The 14,961-nt window shown below is 35.2% G+C and overlaps 1 protein-coding gene across 1 annotated transcript in view; it reads right to left on the minus strand.

Moving 5' to 3' along the window:
* The window catches only part of RORA (RAR related orphan receptor A), a 1,262,381-nt gene that overhangs the window by 766,854 nt on the left and 480,566 nt on the right, over positions 1-14,961 (minus strand). The gene's annotated exons all lie outside the window — the stretch shown is intronic.

Genomic DNA, 14,961 nt, shown 5'->3' on the forward strand with positions numbered 1-14,961 from the left:
TTGAAGCTTACAATAAAGCTTCAGTAATCAAGACAGTGTGGTGCTGGTATAAGAAAGAAATAGATCAGTGGGACAGACTAGAAAGCTCAGCAATCGATCCAAACTTATGCCATCAATTCATTGTTTAACTTAATTGTATTGTAATAAAAAGTCTCATTATATAAAATCACCATTATAAAGTATACAATTTTATAAAGCATATGGTTTTTGTAGTATACTGGCAATGTTGTGCCATCATCACCATTACCTAATTCCAGAACATTGAGAACACTCCAAAATGAAACCCATAACTGTTAGCAGTCACTCCCCTACTCCTTACTCCCCATCCCCTGGCAACTACTAATCTAGTTTTTAATCTCTATGGTTTTGCCTGTTCTGAACACATCATATCAACCGAATCATATAATATAGACTTTTGCGTCTGGCTTCTTTTATTAGTGTCATGTTTACAAGGTCCATTCATGTTGTACATGTATCAGTATTTCTTCTTTCCCTTTTAATGGCTGAATACTATTCCATTGAATGGGTATATTACACTATATTTTGTTAATCCATGCGTCTAGTGATGAACATTTGGGTGGCTTCCATTGTTGCAATGTTATGAATAATGATGCTATGAACATTTGTGTACAAGTCCTATATCAACATATGTTTTCAATTATCTTGGGTATATAACTAGGAGAGGAATTTCTAGGTCATATGGTAACTCAATGTTTAACTTTTTGAGGAACCGCCAAACTGTTTTCCACAGCAGCTGCACCATTTTACATTCCCAGTGGCAATATATGAGCGTTCCAATTTCTCCAGATCCTTGCCCATAATTATTATTGGCAATTCCTCAAAGATCTAGAGGCAGAAATACCATTTGACCCAGCGATTCTATTACTGGATATATATCCAAAGAAACATAAATATTTACATTATAAAGATACTTGCATATGCATATGTTCATTGCAGCATTATTCACAACAGCGTAGATGTGGAATCAACTCAAATGCCCACCAATGATAGACTGGATAAAGGAAATGTGGTACATGTACACCATGAAACACTGTGCAACCATAAAAAGGAATGAGATCACGTTCTTTGTAGGGACATGGATGGAGCTGGAAGCTGTTATCCTCAGCAAACTAATTCAGGAACAGATAACAAAACACCTTGTGTTCTCACTTATAAGTGGGAGCTGAACGATGAGAACACACGGATACATGGGGGCGAACAACACACACTGGGTCCTGTTGGGGGCTGGGGTGGGGATAAGGGTGGAGAGAGGGAGAGCATTAAGAACAGCTAAGGAAGGCTGTGCTTAATACCTCGGTATTGGATTGATCTGTGCAGCAAACCACCAAGACATATGTTTACCTATGTAACAAACATGCATATCTGCACATGTACCCTGGAACTTAAAATAAAATTCGACAGAAAAAGAAAATCTCAAGGAAAACAAATACTATTGTTATAGCAATTGTAGTGGGTGTGAAGTAGTAGCATGGTTTCAATACGCATGTCCCTAATGGCTAATGATGTTGAGCATCTTTTCATCTGACTGTTGGCAATGTTTGTTGATCTGTTCAAAGAACTAACTTTTGCTTTTATTGATTTTCTCTGTTGTTTTTCTCTTCTCTATTTTGTTTACCTTTAATCTTTCATTTCTTTCTCTTGCTTTGGATTTAGTTTGCTCTTCTTTTTCTATTTCCTAGAGGCGGAAGATTGGATTATTGTTTTGAGATTTTTCTAATTTTAATGTAGGTTTTTATAGCTACAAATTTCCCTCTAAGCACTGTTTTCGCTGCATCCTGTATGTTTTGATGTTTTGTGGTTTTGTTTTCATTTATCCCAAAGTGTTCTCTAACTTTTCTTGTGGTTTCTTTTCTGATCCATTAGTTATTTAGAACAATGTTGTTTAATTTCTGCATTTGTGATTTCTCTCATTTTTCTAACTTTATTCCATTATAATTGGAGAGCATACTTTGTATGATTTCAGTGATTTAAATCTATTGAGACTAGCTTTGTGGCCTAACATATGTTCTACTCTGGAAAATGATTCTCGTGCACTAGAGGAAAATGTGTGTTCTGCTCTTGTTGGATAAAGTGTTCTATAGATGTTCAATTGATTTTTGATCCAATAGAGAGAGCGAAGTCTTTTCAACAAATGGTTGTGGAACAACTATATATATCCATATGAGAAAAAAATGAACTTTTACCTCTCCCTTATACTATGCACAAAAATTAATTCAAGGTGGATCATAAAGTTAATATAAAAACTAAGACATCCAGATAGGTAGTAGATAATATTTTTGCAAATTGGAGGTAGAAAAATTTTTCTAAGGTAAGACAGTATGCAATAAACACAAAAGAAAATAATGATATATTAGAATTCATTGCAATCAGGAACTTTTGCACATCAATAGACACTGATAAGAAAATGAATAGATAAGACATGGACTAGGATGAAATATTTATAAAATATGGCCGGGCGCGGTGGCTCAAGCCTGTAATCCCAGCACTTTGGGAGGCCGAGACGGGCGGATCATGAGGTCAGGAGATCGAGACCATCCTGGCTAACACGGTGAAACCCCGTCTCTACTAAAAAATACAAAAAACTAGCCGGGCGAGGTGGCGGGCGCCTGTAGTCCCAGCTACTCGGGAGGCTGAGGCAGGAGAATGGTCTAAACCCGGGAGGCGGAGCTTGCAGTGAGCTGAGATCCGGCCACTGCACCCCAGCCTGGGCGACAGAGCAAGACTCTGTCTCAAAAAAAAAAAAAAAAAAAAAAAAAAGAAATATTTATAAAATATATATCTGGTGGAAAATGCATATTCAAGACACATAAACAATCCCTACAACCCAATAAAAGGACAAATCACTCAATATAAATCAAGTAAAATATTTGACAAATATTCTTCTTAAGACATATACAAATAGCTATTGAGCACATGCAAATGTGCTCAACATCAACAGGCAAATGCAAATTAGAGCCATAATGACATACTCATAGAACACTACATACCCACTGCAATGGGTAGACAACACCAAATGTTAGGAAGGATGTGAAGCCATTGAAGCTCTCCTATTGCTGATGACCTTTAAAGTGCTTCAATCATCTGGGGGAAAATGTCTATCAGTTTCTTATAAAAGCAAACATACGCTGACCTTATGACTTGGAAATTCCAGTCATAGGTATTTAACCAGGAAAAAAAAACTTATCCACAAAAATACTTACACAATAATGTTCATAACAGGATTATTTATAATAGCTACAAACTGGAAATGGCTCAGATATTCACCAACAGGAGAGTAATTAAATAAACTATGGTATATCTATACAAAGTAATACAGCACAGAAATATAAAAGAATGGACTACTGACACACCCAATGGGTTGGGCAAATCTTTAAAATATTATGCTATGTGAAAAATGTTATGCTTACAAAAAAATGCATACTGTATGCTCTATGATTTCACTTATATGAAGTTCTAGAACAGGCAAATTTAATCTATGGTTAAAAAAAAAAGTCAGAACCTGATTGTCTCTGGGAGACAGATGTGGGGATTGTCTGGGAAAAGGTAAGAGAGATCTTCCTGGAATGATGGTACTTCTCTCTATATTAGTAGGAGTTTGGGTAACATAAGTGTTTGTTTAGATCTGTCAAAACGAATAGAACAGTACATTTGAGATTTATGCATTCAGTGTGTGTACATTCTGTTTTTCACAAGGAACTATACAAAATTTTGAACTCTAGTTAATGCATGCTTCAATTTACTTTAAAGTGTATCAAAATAAAATGAATTGATGGATGGATAGGAGTATGGAAAAACTGATAAATGTATAAGGCAAATGTAATAAATATTAACTGTAGAATCTAGGTAGTTACGAGTGCTCACAGTACAATTCTTTCGACTTTTCTGTGTGTTAAAACATTTCGTAAAAACATGTTAAAAAACAAGGGTCTGATAAAAATAATAAAATCATGGCTCTCATAATTCTTGTGAAGACCACTTCCATGATTTTAGGAGTCTAACCATCTGTTGTTTCTTCGTGTAAGTGTTTTAAATCATATAAGCCTATTATTTCAGTTTAAAAAAATTTTTTTTAGTGTTGAGGATAAAGTGTTAGGATCCCTTGCAAAGATCAAAGTGTGGTGCAAATAACATAACTACCAAGAATATTATGTTTTCCATCACTTGATTTTATACATTCATCAGAAAATGAGAACTATAAGGACATGCAGAAATACTTTTCAAAATCAAATGCAATAATGTAATAAGAGCAAAATTGAGAATCCATTTGCTGCTATCTCTCAAGTTGAAATATTCAACCTTCTGGCTTTTGAATACAATATGCTCATTGATTTAGCATCTGACTGAATGATGAAAGTAGTCTTCACTGGAAAATCCCTTCATAATTTCTATGTCCATATTCAATCTAGAACCATTTGTCAGAGTCACCAAAAACTTGCTGCCATTCCTGACAAGCTGTGACTGTAAATTTGTATTTTCTAATATAGTGACTATAAAGAGTAAAGAGAGAAGTTGACTGGATACAGAACATGGCCTATGGCTCAAGTTATCTGTCAGATAGTAATACAGTCTTAGCCCAGGTTCCCTAGAAGACAGAGCCTAAGGCAAAGATTATCTGTTAACACTTTATTGGTAGGGTGCAATCTCAGGGAAGGAAAAGTTAGGGAAAAGGAGAATTGATTAAGGGAAGGAGGGAGATGAAATGCAAGATAGTGCATTATTGAGGTGGTCAAATTACACACCAAATACAGCTCAGTCACTTATTCTTACGGAGATGTCATCATTAAGACCATGTTATGTGTTCCAGAATAACCCTTGGGAAGGGGTGAGTGGGTGAGAGGGATGGAAGTGGGAGAAAGGTTGACACATTTATCTTCTGGTTCCCTTTGCCTCTCCTCTTCCAGTGTTTGAAGTCCACCTGAGGCCCTGCTCTCTGTTCATCACCTGGCCCTTCCCGGCACCCATGGAGACTCCAGAATACCCAAGGGTCCACTCCAGCCAGTGCACAGGTGTGGCATCCTCTCCTTGTCAGCTGAGGTACAAGTCTTAATGCAGACTTGGAGGCAGTAGCTAAGTTTTAGAATCTTGGGAATAGAGTGAGCTGTGGTTAGAGCAGCTTTTGCCAGGAGGTAAGACATATGGCCATGTTGAGAGGGACTGGGTAGATCTGGGGAAAGTTCACAGCGGGCCTGGTGTGGATAAGTTGATGATAGATTGCAAACAATAAAAACTTGACATAAAGTTGACACATGAAATTATCATTAATGTTTTAGTTTAAATTTTAAATATTTTATTATAAATCTTTAAAAATTTAACCTAAAATTGTTGTCTTTATGTATGAAGAATAGCATTTAAGTGGTACTTGGTGGCTAAAAATTGGAGAAATGTAGGTATATATTGAAGTCCTTGTAGGTTCAGGTGAAAAAATTCATTAAGTCATATAATTTATTATATTGTGAGCAAGACGAGGCAGTGTTCCATTATTTAGCCGTATGTATTTTAGAATTGTATCAAGAAGGACAAAGCCAATAATAGTGACCAAAGTATTAAAACAAAGCATGTAATCTCATCAATATACCATAATAGGAAACTTTGTATCCATCAGTTTCACTCTGAAACGTCCAGGAGTTAATTTTTACTTATCCTGAGTGCAATTCAGTGGTCGTTTTTGGTTTCTTTGTTTGTTTCTATTTGGTAAATGAAGTCTTCCTTTAGTTGAGTTAACATCTTAGCTAACATCTTTTCAACACTGCTTTTCTGCCATTCCAACTCTTATTTCTTGAGCTTTACACCTATATTTCCCAATCTGTTACCTGTAACTTCTAAATTGCTCCTTCATATTTTCCTTCTTTTTATCTCTCATTCTGCAATTTGGGTGCATTTTTTAGTATTATGTTTCTAGTCATTAATTCTCTTTTCAGCTGTGTCAATCTGGTGTTTATTTTGCCTTGTGGGTTCTTCCATTCTTGAAAAGAATATATTTGTCATTTTCAGGATTTCTAGCTGGTTGCTTTACTAGTCCTCTAGAACTTCTTTACTACTTTTATAGTTGTTCTTGCTTCCTTTATCTATTTAAAGATGATTAATACATTTATTTTGAAGTGTTTTTCAGAATCCTCTATCGTATGTATTTCCTCAAAGTTAAACTCTTTTGGACAGGAAGGCATCTTTCATATCTCAGTTTTCCTCATAAACTTTGACATTTTCCATGCAAGCTCATTCTGTGTGGGAGTTTTGTTATGTTTTTCTCTTTGCACTCAACCTTCTCTATGTGGATGTCATTTGGTTGACTTCATCAGGGCCCCCATATTTGGGTCTCTAGTTCATAAATGGGTCTTGTATTTGGAGTCCCTGAGCTCTTGTTCCATGGGACTATATCTTTAATCACCCAGCCATTCAGCTTGATGCCATCCACAGACTCAGGCAGTAATTAAAACTTTTTTCAGCCTCTGTTCACTGACAAAGCTTTATCCCAGAATGTTTCCCACACTGTGAATCATGAGTAGGTATGTCTGATCCCTTTTTCTTGGGAATGAACCCTAGGCTGCGTTTGCTTCTATTCTGGAAGTCCAGTAGGACCAAAGTTTTAGGTCCCATTTGTCCTTGGATGTTTCTCGTCTACAGAAATATTTGCCATACCTTTAGTGGTAAATGTTTTAAAATTATTTTAATAGAAATATATTATTAATTTTTTTGCATTTAAAATATGAGTGTGTATATTTGCACAGAGTTCTGTGACCAAACATCTCAATATATTGAGTGCAGTTCAAAAATATAATAAAGTGACATTATTCTGATCAGAAATGCGCTAGATTAATAGAAATGTAATTTTTGTTAACTCTTTTATTTTTAGATGGAGTCTCCCTCACTCTGTTACCTAGGCTGGAGTGCAGTGGCGCGATCTCGGCTCACTGCAATCTCTGCCTTCTGGGTTGAAGCAATTCCCCTGCCTCAGCCTCCTGAGTAGCTGGGGTTACAGGCGCCCACCAGCACACCCAGCTAATTTTTATATTTTTAGTACAGACAGGATTTCACCATGTTGGCCAGGCTGGTCTTGAACTCCTGATCTCAAGTGATCCGCCTGCCTTGGCCTCCCAAAGTGCTGTAATTATAGGCATGAGACACTGCTCCAGGCCATTAACTCTTTTAAAATATGCATATTTTAAAAATAAGACATTAACTTTTAAAATGAAACCCAAAGGCAGTTATTAAGGCATGTGAAAAAAAAATTGGCCTTTGGGAAATTCATCACAGCATTACTTATAAACAAACAAACAAAAAAGAGACAACTAAATGATCAAAAATAGAGGATTAATTAAATAGATTGTGCTACATGCACACAAGGAATCTTCATAGTCACTAAATATAATCATACGGACATATTTTTGACAAGAAAATATTTTTACCATATATTAAGTGAAAAAACAGTCTACAAAACAATTTATTCAGCATAATCTCGTGTGTATTTACTGAAAGGGGATAGTGTAAAATATTGACAGTAGTAACCACAAGATGGTGGATATGTAGGTGATCTAACATTTTTCTTTTCATAATTTGCTGGTATCGCTTTCTTGTTGTTTTCTGTTTAGCTAACTTTGAAGTTTCCCTTGTTAGATATTTCATTCTCTAAATTTTGATTTTCTTATCTCATAAATGGGAATAACCACAGTAAGTTCCCCATAAGATTATTATGGGAATTAAATGAGATAATTTATACACATTAAGACTTCTAGCACATCATCCAACCAAAAGATAAATCAGAAAGCTTTGCAAAAGGACTGATGATAAATATTTCGTATGTTTAACTATAGATATAAGACAAGAATAGAGTACATAAGGGGTTAAAAAATATTACATATTCTGATACAGTAAAAAGAATGCAACTAAAAAGTGATAGAAGAGAAGAAAAAGGGAGACTGTAGAATAAGATCACTGACTGTTATATAAGTAATAGATGGGAATGAAATGGTGCCTTTAAACTGAGGGAGAGATTAAGCAAGTAAAGAAGGAATTAAGGATGCTATAAAAATATTAATATAAGTGTAACCACTAGAACAAAAAAAGAACCTTCTAAAATACTAATTTTTTTGAAAAGCAAAGAGGATACCCCAAATTGAGAAACAAAATCAGTAAATACAACATAATGCACCCAATAATTACAAATAAGGTGATATGACAGAACTGAGACTAAGGATTATATTTATGTTAGTAAGTATGAATCCCAGCATTTGGGAGGCAAAGGCAGGTGGATCACTTGAGCTCAGGAGTCGAAGACCTGCCTGGGCAACACAGCGAAACCCCATTTCTACAAAAAAAAAAAAAAAAAAAAAAAAAAATTATCTGGACGTGGTGGCACGCACCTATAGTCCCAGCTATCAAGGGGCTGAGGCTGGAGGATCACTTGAGCCCGGAGGTCGAGTCTGCAGTGAGCCATGATTGTACCACTGCACTCCACCCTGGGCAACCGAGTGAGACCCTGTCTATTTAATAAAATAGTTTTCAAATTTGCATATAAGGTAAAATTCAATTCCATGCTGTGTAAAGGACACACTCAAATAGGAGATTTAACAAGGTGAACATAAAGGGATGGACAGAGACTAACAGCAAATGGAAACAATAAGAAATCAGGTGATGCAATCTCAATACCAAAGTAGGCTTCAAAGTAAATAGCAGTAAATGGGGTAAAGACTGTATATTAAAGCCACATTAGAAAATGAAGATATAATGGGTTTGAATATCTATTTTGTTATAAAACAAAAAGTACCGGAATGTGAGAAGAAATAGACAGAAACACACCAATAATTAAAAACTTCCTAACAGTACTTTCGGTATAAGTGAGGTCAAGTGGAAAAAATATAGGTAATGACACAAAATATCTAAACTACATGATCAATAGCATAGATCTTTTGGAGATATATGTAATATTGTACCCTGATAATAGAGGATATGCTTTCTTCTCAAGTGTGGATGGAAATTTCACTACAAGTAATTGTATACTAGGGCACAAAGTAGATTCCATAAAATAGAAATATTGAAAACAACACTTACTAATCATAATGCAATTAAGCAAGTAATTAAAAAAATTCCTTTGGCTACAAGTATAAATTACAGAAATATGAAAAAAATGAAAACACTACATATAATAATATCATATACATTTCAAGCAGTGATTAGAGGAAAATTCACAGCCCTAAACATGTATATCAATGAAAATGTAAAAAAATAAAAATAAGTATTAAATTCCTAATTCTAAAAACCAGAAACAACAACAAAAGCAAGCACAAGAAAGGAGATCATAATGATAAAAGCAGAGCAGAACATCAGAACAGAAAATCAGTAGGTCAAATTAAGAAATCAAAGCTCTGATTCTTTGAAAAAAATCAACAAAATAGCAAAACTAATAGACAATCAGCTCAAGGGAAAAGGGAGAAAATGAAAATATAAAAATAAATGACAAGACAACTTAACTACTGATATAGAGGCCATTTAAAAAAATCATGAGACTGCTTTGCACACCTTTATGCAAGTAAATATGAAAAACTAGAGGAAACATATACTAGGCAAGTATAATTAGCAAACTGATCTCAAAATCATAGAAAGCTCAAAAAGACCAATTTCCACAGAAGCAAGAAAGAAAAAGTTAGCAAGGAACTACCCCCAAAGGAAGCACAAGCCCAGATATTTTTTGTAGGGAATTCTCCCAAACTTTTAGAAACTGGATAGCCTCAAAGCCCCATAGATTGTTTCAGATTGTAGAAAATGAAGAACACTTTCAAATGGTTTTTGTGAAGCAAGTACCATATTGATAGCTAAATGTGATAAAGATAGCACAAATAAATTACAGACAGTATCACTTGTAAATATTGATTAAAAACTTTTGAACAAAATATGCAAAAGACTCCTACACTCCATTAAGAAAATAATATATCATAACTTATTGTGGTTTATACCAAGAATGCAAGGATGGTTCAATACTAGAAAATTTATTAATATAATTCACCATATTAATAGCTCTAAAAAGAAAATATAATGATCTCTATAGATTTTTTTTAAATTTTAGAGACAGGGTCTCACTGTGTTGCCCAAGCTGGAGTGCAGTGGCTATTCACAGGCATGATCATTGCACATTACAGCCTTAAACACTTGGCCTTAAGTGATACTCTTGCCTCAGCCTTCTGAGTAGCTGAGATTACAGGCATGTACTACTGCATCTTCCAAAGATTTTGAAAAACATTTGATATAATTAAACACTTATTTCCAATAAAAAATCTTGAGAAAATAAGAGTAGATAGTTCCTCAACGTGTGTGTGTGTGTGTGTGTGTGTGTGTGTGCACTTAGACTATTCACACATTTCACTACTGAAATATCAATGGGGTTGACTGTGAGGTGTTGCTTCAGACACTGCTGAGAGTTTTGCATGATAAATAACACACTTATCATATGACCTTTCATATGAGCTTTCATATGACTTATATGGTCATATGACTTATCATATGACCTTTCTAAGATCAAAATTCCAAGATATAATTGGGTCATGGGTTCTGGATAATGGATTGTGGATTTCTTCTGCTACTGCTATCAACATTACTACTAGTTCTACCATGTAACCCCCCAAATAGGGCCAGGCAGAGAAAGGGAAAATAATACATTGCAACATATTTAATAATAAAGAATTGGAGACAACTAAAATTTGCAATACAAAATAGATGGAATAAATGAAATACTTTTCATCATTTGTGATGACTCTGTAGCAACATGAAAAAAATTACTTCTACCATACTGTTAAACAGAAGAAAAAAATAGAATATAAAAATTTTAACTAGGTTATAATTTAAAACATAGTACTAATTTTAGTAATACAAATGATGTGGACTGAGGTGGCATATAGAAAAGTAAAAATGAGTGAATCGTGGAAATGGTAAAATTTTAGGTAATTATTTTCCTAATTCAATTTTCTGCATGTTATATAACTGTTTAGGAATTAGAATGATACTGAATTCAAGTTTGTCTAAGTATCACCAAGGACATTGTCCTTGATTTGTTCTTTACACATGATATGAATGTATCCAATTATTACATGTACCCCCAAAATATGTACATTTATTATGTATCAATAAAAAAATACATATTTTTTAGTTATATATAATTTAGTAATCTGAGAACCTTGTCTATTTGATACATAGAAGACTGATTCTATGTAAAATTGTAAAAGAAGAGATTACCATGTCAAAACTTCCCTGTCTTCCTGGTCAGTCTTACACTTGCCCTCTCAGAAAAACAGGTTCAAGCACCAGGATTAGGCCCACCCCCACCTTTGTTGGACCTGGGGCAAGAATGTAAATAGAAGTCCATATATAACACATCTAAATATTTAAAGAGATTAATTATTTCACAAACAGTTAAATATGTTTTGACAGATAATGACAGAACTTAGAAACATGGAAATTAATGGTTTTTATATGACTGATAAGAAAATTATTGAAGACAACTAAATTTAATTATTGCACATGTCTGGGTGATCTGTTGATGGGCTTTCAGTGCTTGGAAGAGTAACAAAATACTGACACATATATATGTTTTACAAATTTTTATATATCAATTCCACAAAATTTATTGTTCTGGCTTTTATTTACCCCAAATCATTAATTATGAGTTATAATCAAGATTTTGATTTAAATTGTGTTCTATGACAGTGATGATCTAAATGATTAAAAAATAAACTTATGTTCAATCATACAAAATGTGAAAACCTTTTATCAAAACAAGAATGAAATTGATATAAAAATGGAAAAAAACTAGCACCCAAACAAATCCTTCCCTAAAGTAGACCTCAGAATGGCAGTGCCTGTGGTGGTGGGCATCCTGATCTGCAGTGACTGGATAACATGTGCTTGCTCCTCTCAGTCTGTCAGAGGCACTGGGAGCCCAGTAATGTGGGCTGTAGACTTCCCTACTTAGTTTACATCAGCTGTCTTTGAAGTGTTTCTTACCAGCCCAAGAAAAGCATGAAATCAGTTTAGCAGAGAGAAATAAACAGATGGACAGAGTCATTTATTTTGAGGGGAACTCTGTGCTGTTTGAATTAAAGTAATGAGCACTTTAAGATGCAGTGAAGCTGTTTTTATATTTCATTTGAGTAATTCAAGATGTAAACAGAGCCTCATGGCGGATGAGCAATACCACACTTCTTCAGCTTCTGAATATTCTAATAAAGGATTGGGAAAGGAAACATCCTTCCTCTCAGAGGAGGTAATAATAATAATGATGGTGATGCTGTCACCAACAGCATCCTCTTTTTCGGCACTGTCACGTGCAGGCCCTATACAAGGCACTTTTATACACATCATCTTTAATCCTCACCACTGTTCTACAAATCCCTGCTTAAAGATGAGGAAACTGAGTCTGAGAAGTTGAGAAACTTATTAAGGGTACAGAGCTTGTAAGTGACGGAACTGGGATCTGAACCCACTCCCCTGTGATTCTAAAACTCTTCTCGCTCTTTCTGCCACTCCATGGACTGAGGAAGGTCTGCTGTCTTCCATTCATCCACTGAAGCATGGTTGCTTTGCTTGTATTTGAATTTAATTGCTTTCTTACTGATGCTCTGTAGGTAAAGTAAGAAGCAAAGCACTGGTCTGCATTCTGGCCTAGACTCCAACCAGCTATTAGTTTGGGATATTCAGCAGGTTACTTGATGTCTCTGAGTTTCACTTTCTCCATACTTAAAAGGGGGATAATGATACATTACCTACCAAGGATAGTGAATGAAAAGGCATTTTTGGGGGTAGGCTGGTTGCTAGGACAAAAGTATAACAACTACGTAACAAGTTATTCACATAGTAGTAATTATAGTATAGCATAGTTCAGAATAGTACAATATAGCATACCACAGAATAGAATATAGTAGTACAGTTTTTTATTAAACAGACTAGTATAGTATAGTATAGTATAGTATAGTATAGTATAGTATAGTATAGTATAAATAATTGCAAGGTAACCTCTGTGCAATGCTCTTTGATTGTTAACATTAAATTGCTGGGAAGCAAGTTGTTTTAAAATGTATTGTTTTAAAAACAGATTCATATATTAAATAACAATTGTCATTCAATCTCTAAGAATTTGTACACATGATATGCATCAGACTCTACAGTAAGAACAGGATCAGAAAGCAAGAGGAGAGGAGATATGAGAAAGTATTAAACATCTCCTTGCTTTAAGTAACTGTATCCTTGGACTACCATCACAGCATTTTGGGTGCTAGCTATCACCCTTGCTACATAGGCCTAAGAGTTCAACCTTCAGAACTTTGACTGGTGCCATGATACAACTCCATGAGGTTATATCACTGGGCTGCTGATTGCCTTATTCACCTCTGTGTCCCTGGTACCTGAGGACAAAGCAGTCACTCAATAAATGTTTGCTAAGTGAATTGAATGCATAATAAAATGCTCTGCATCCATCAAACAGGTTATCAAAGTGCATTTCTTAACATGAGAATATATTTGTTATTTATAATTGAACAATTATTAAACAAAATGTAATACTATCTTTTTTTTGGTAAGAGAATTATGCTTAAGTACAGAGAAACACACATACCCATATATTATCTATAGAAAAATACCCAGGAAGAGAGACAAAATATTGACAGTGATTATCTCTGGATAGTGAGATTTTAGATGTCTTTACATTTTATTGCATTATCCTCATTTTCTTATTTTAGACAATAACCATGTCTGACTTCTAATAAAATGTATGGTATTAGAAGGAAAAAAAACTCTTCTTTCCCTTATCAGTGTCACACATTTCAACAGCCTTGTTGAGCAGTGTGCCTGGCAATGGGAGAGTCTGCACTGTTATAGACTGGTGAAGGGTTGCTGTTGCTATCCCCAGTATTCAGTAATGAGGGGAAAGAGGGCAACTCTGTTCAGTAGCAAGAAAATGGTACTCAGCCTCTGAGTCTGTTAGTTGGATTTTCAAATCTGCATAGGAGTATGTACAGGGGATTCATAGTTTTAGATTCTTGCTCAGGGTGAGTCTCCAATAAAGAATAACTGGGTTTCAAGACTCAAATTTGTTTGACTTCCCAGTTACCATTGACTTAATAAGAGAATCCAGTTAGCAGACTGGTATGGAGAACAGAATGCAGATTAGGTTTAAGTCTAACTGGTTATGTGAACTTGAGCATGGTTTTTAACTTCTCTGAGCCTGTTTCTTCACTGGCATAGTGAGGGGATTGGAGCACATGATCAAATATTTCCTGGGAATATATGTTTTGAGATTCACTTTCCACCATGATATCCCATTGGGGCCTGACTGCTTAAAATGAGAAAGTCAAAACTGATTGTTTTTGAGGACATGTGACTGTTTTCACCCAAAGTCATTGGCTTTCTAGGATCAGAAAGTTGCTTCTGCCTTGGGAACAGGCTTCTATACCCCTAGCCTGGGTTCAGCCAGAGGCCCAGCATCTTCACATGAAAATTCCTGATATGAAAAGATGCTCAATGTAAATTGTCATAAAGGAAAAGAAAGACACAAAGCAAATGGTAACAGAGCTCCACTTTGGGAGGTGGGATGTGAAAGATACCCACAGCAAGGGGCTGTTTAAAGTTGATTTCTTAAGACTCAAAGACCCCTACTGTGTTAATAGCTGCTAATGTAGACCTCAGGGACAGTGGGGCAAAATGGGCATTATGCAACATTCTCCAAATCTTTGTGTGTGTGTGTGAGTACTAAGTAAGCTAACACATTTAAAGTGCTTAGCATAGGGGCTGGTAGCTAAAACCAGTAAATGGTAGCTCTGATTATTGTAACTTGTTAATGTGGTCTGCACTCTTCTTTTTTCCCTCATCACATTGACCATTTCATTTCTGCTTCCTGTGCCGCTGCACAGACTTTTAAGCTTTTCCCCTATTATTTTCCTGTATCAAATACCTTACCTTCAT

Source organism: Macaca thibetana, chromosome 7 (genome assembly GCF_024542745.1).
Source record: "Macaca thibetana thibetana isolate TM-01 chromosome 7, ASM2454274v1, whole genome shotgun sequence".
Taxonomy (NCBI): domain Eukaryota; kingdom Metazoa; phylum Chordata; class Mammalia; order Primates; family Cercopithecidae; genus Macaca; species Macaca thibetana.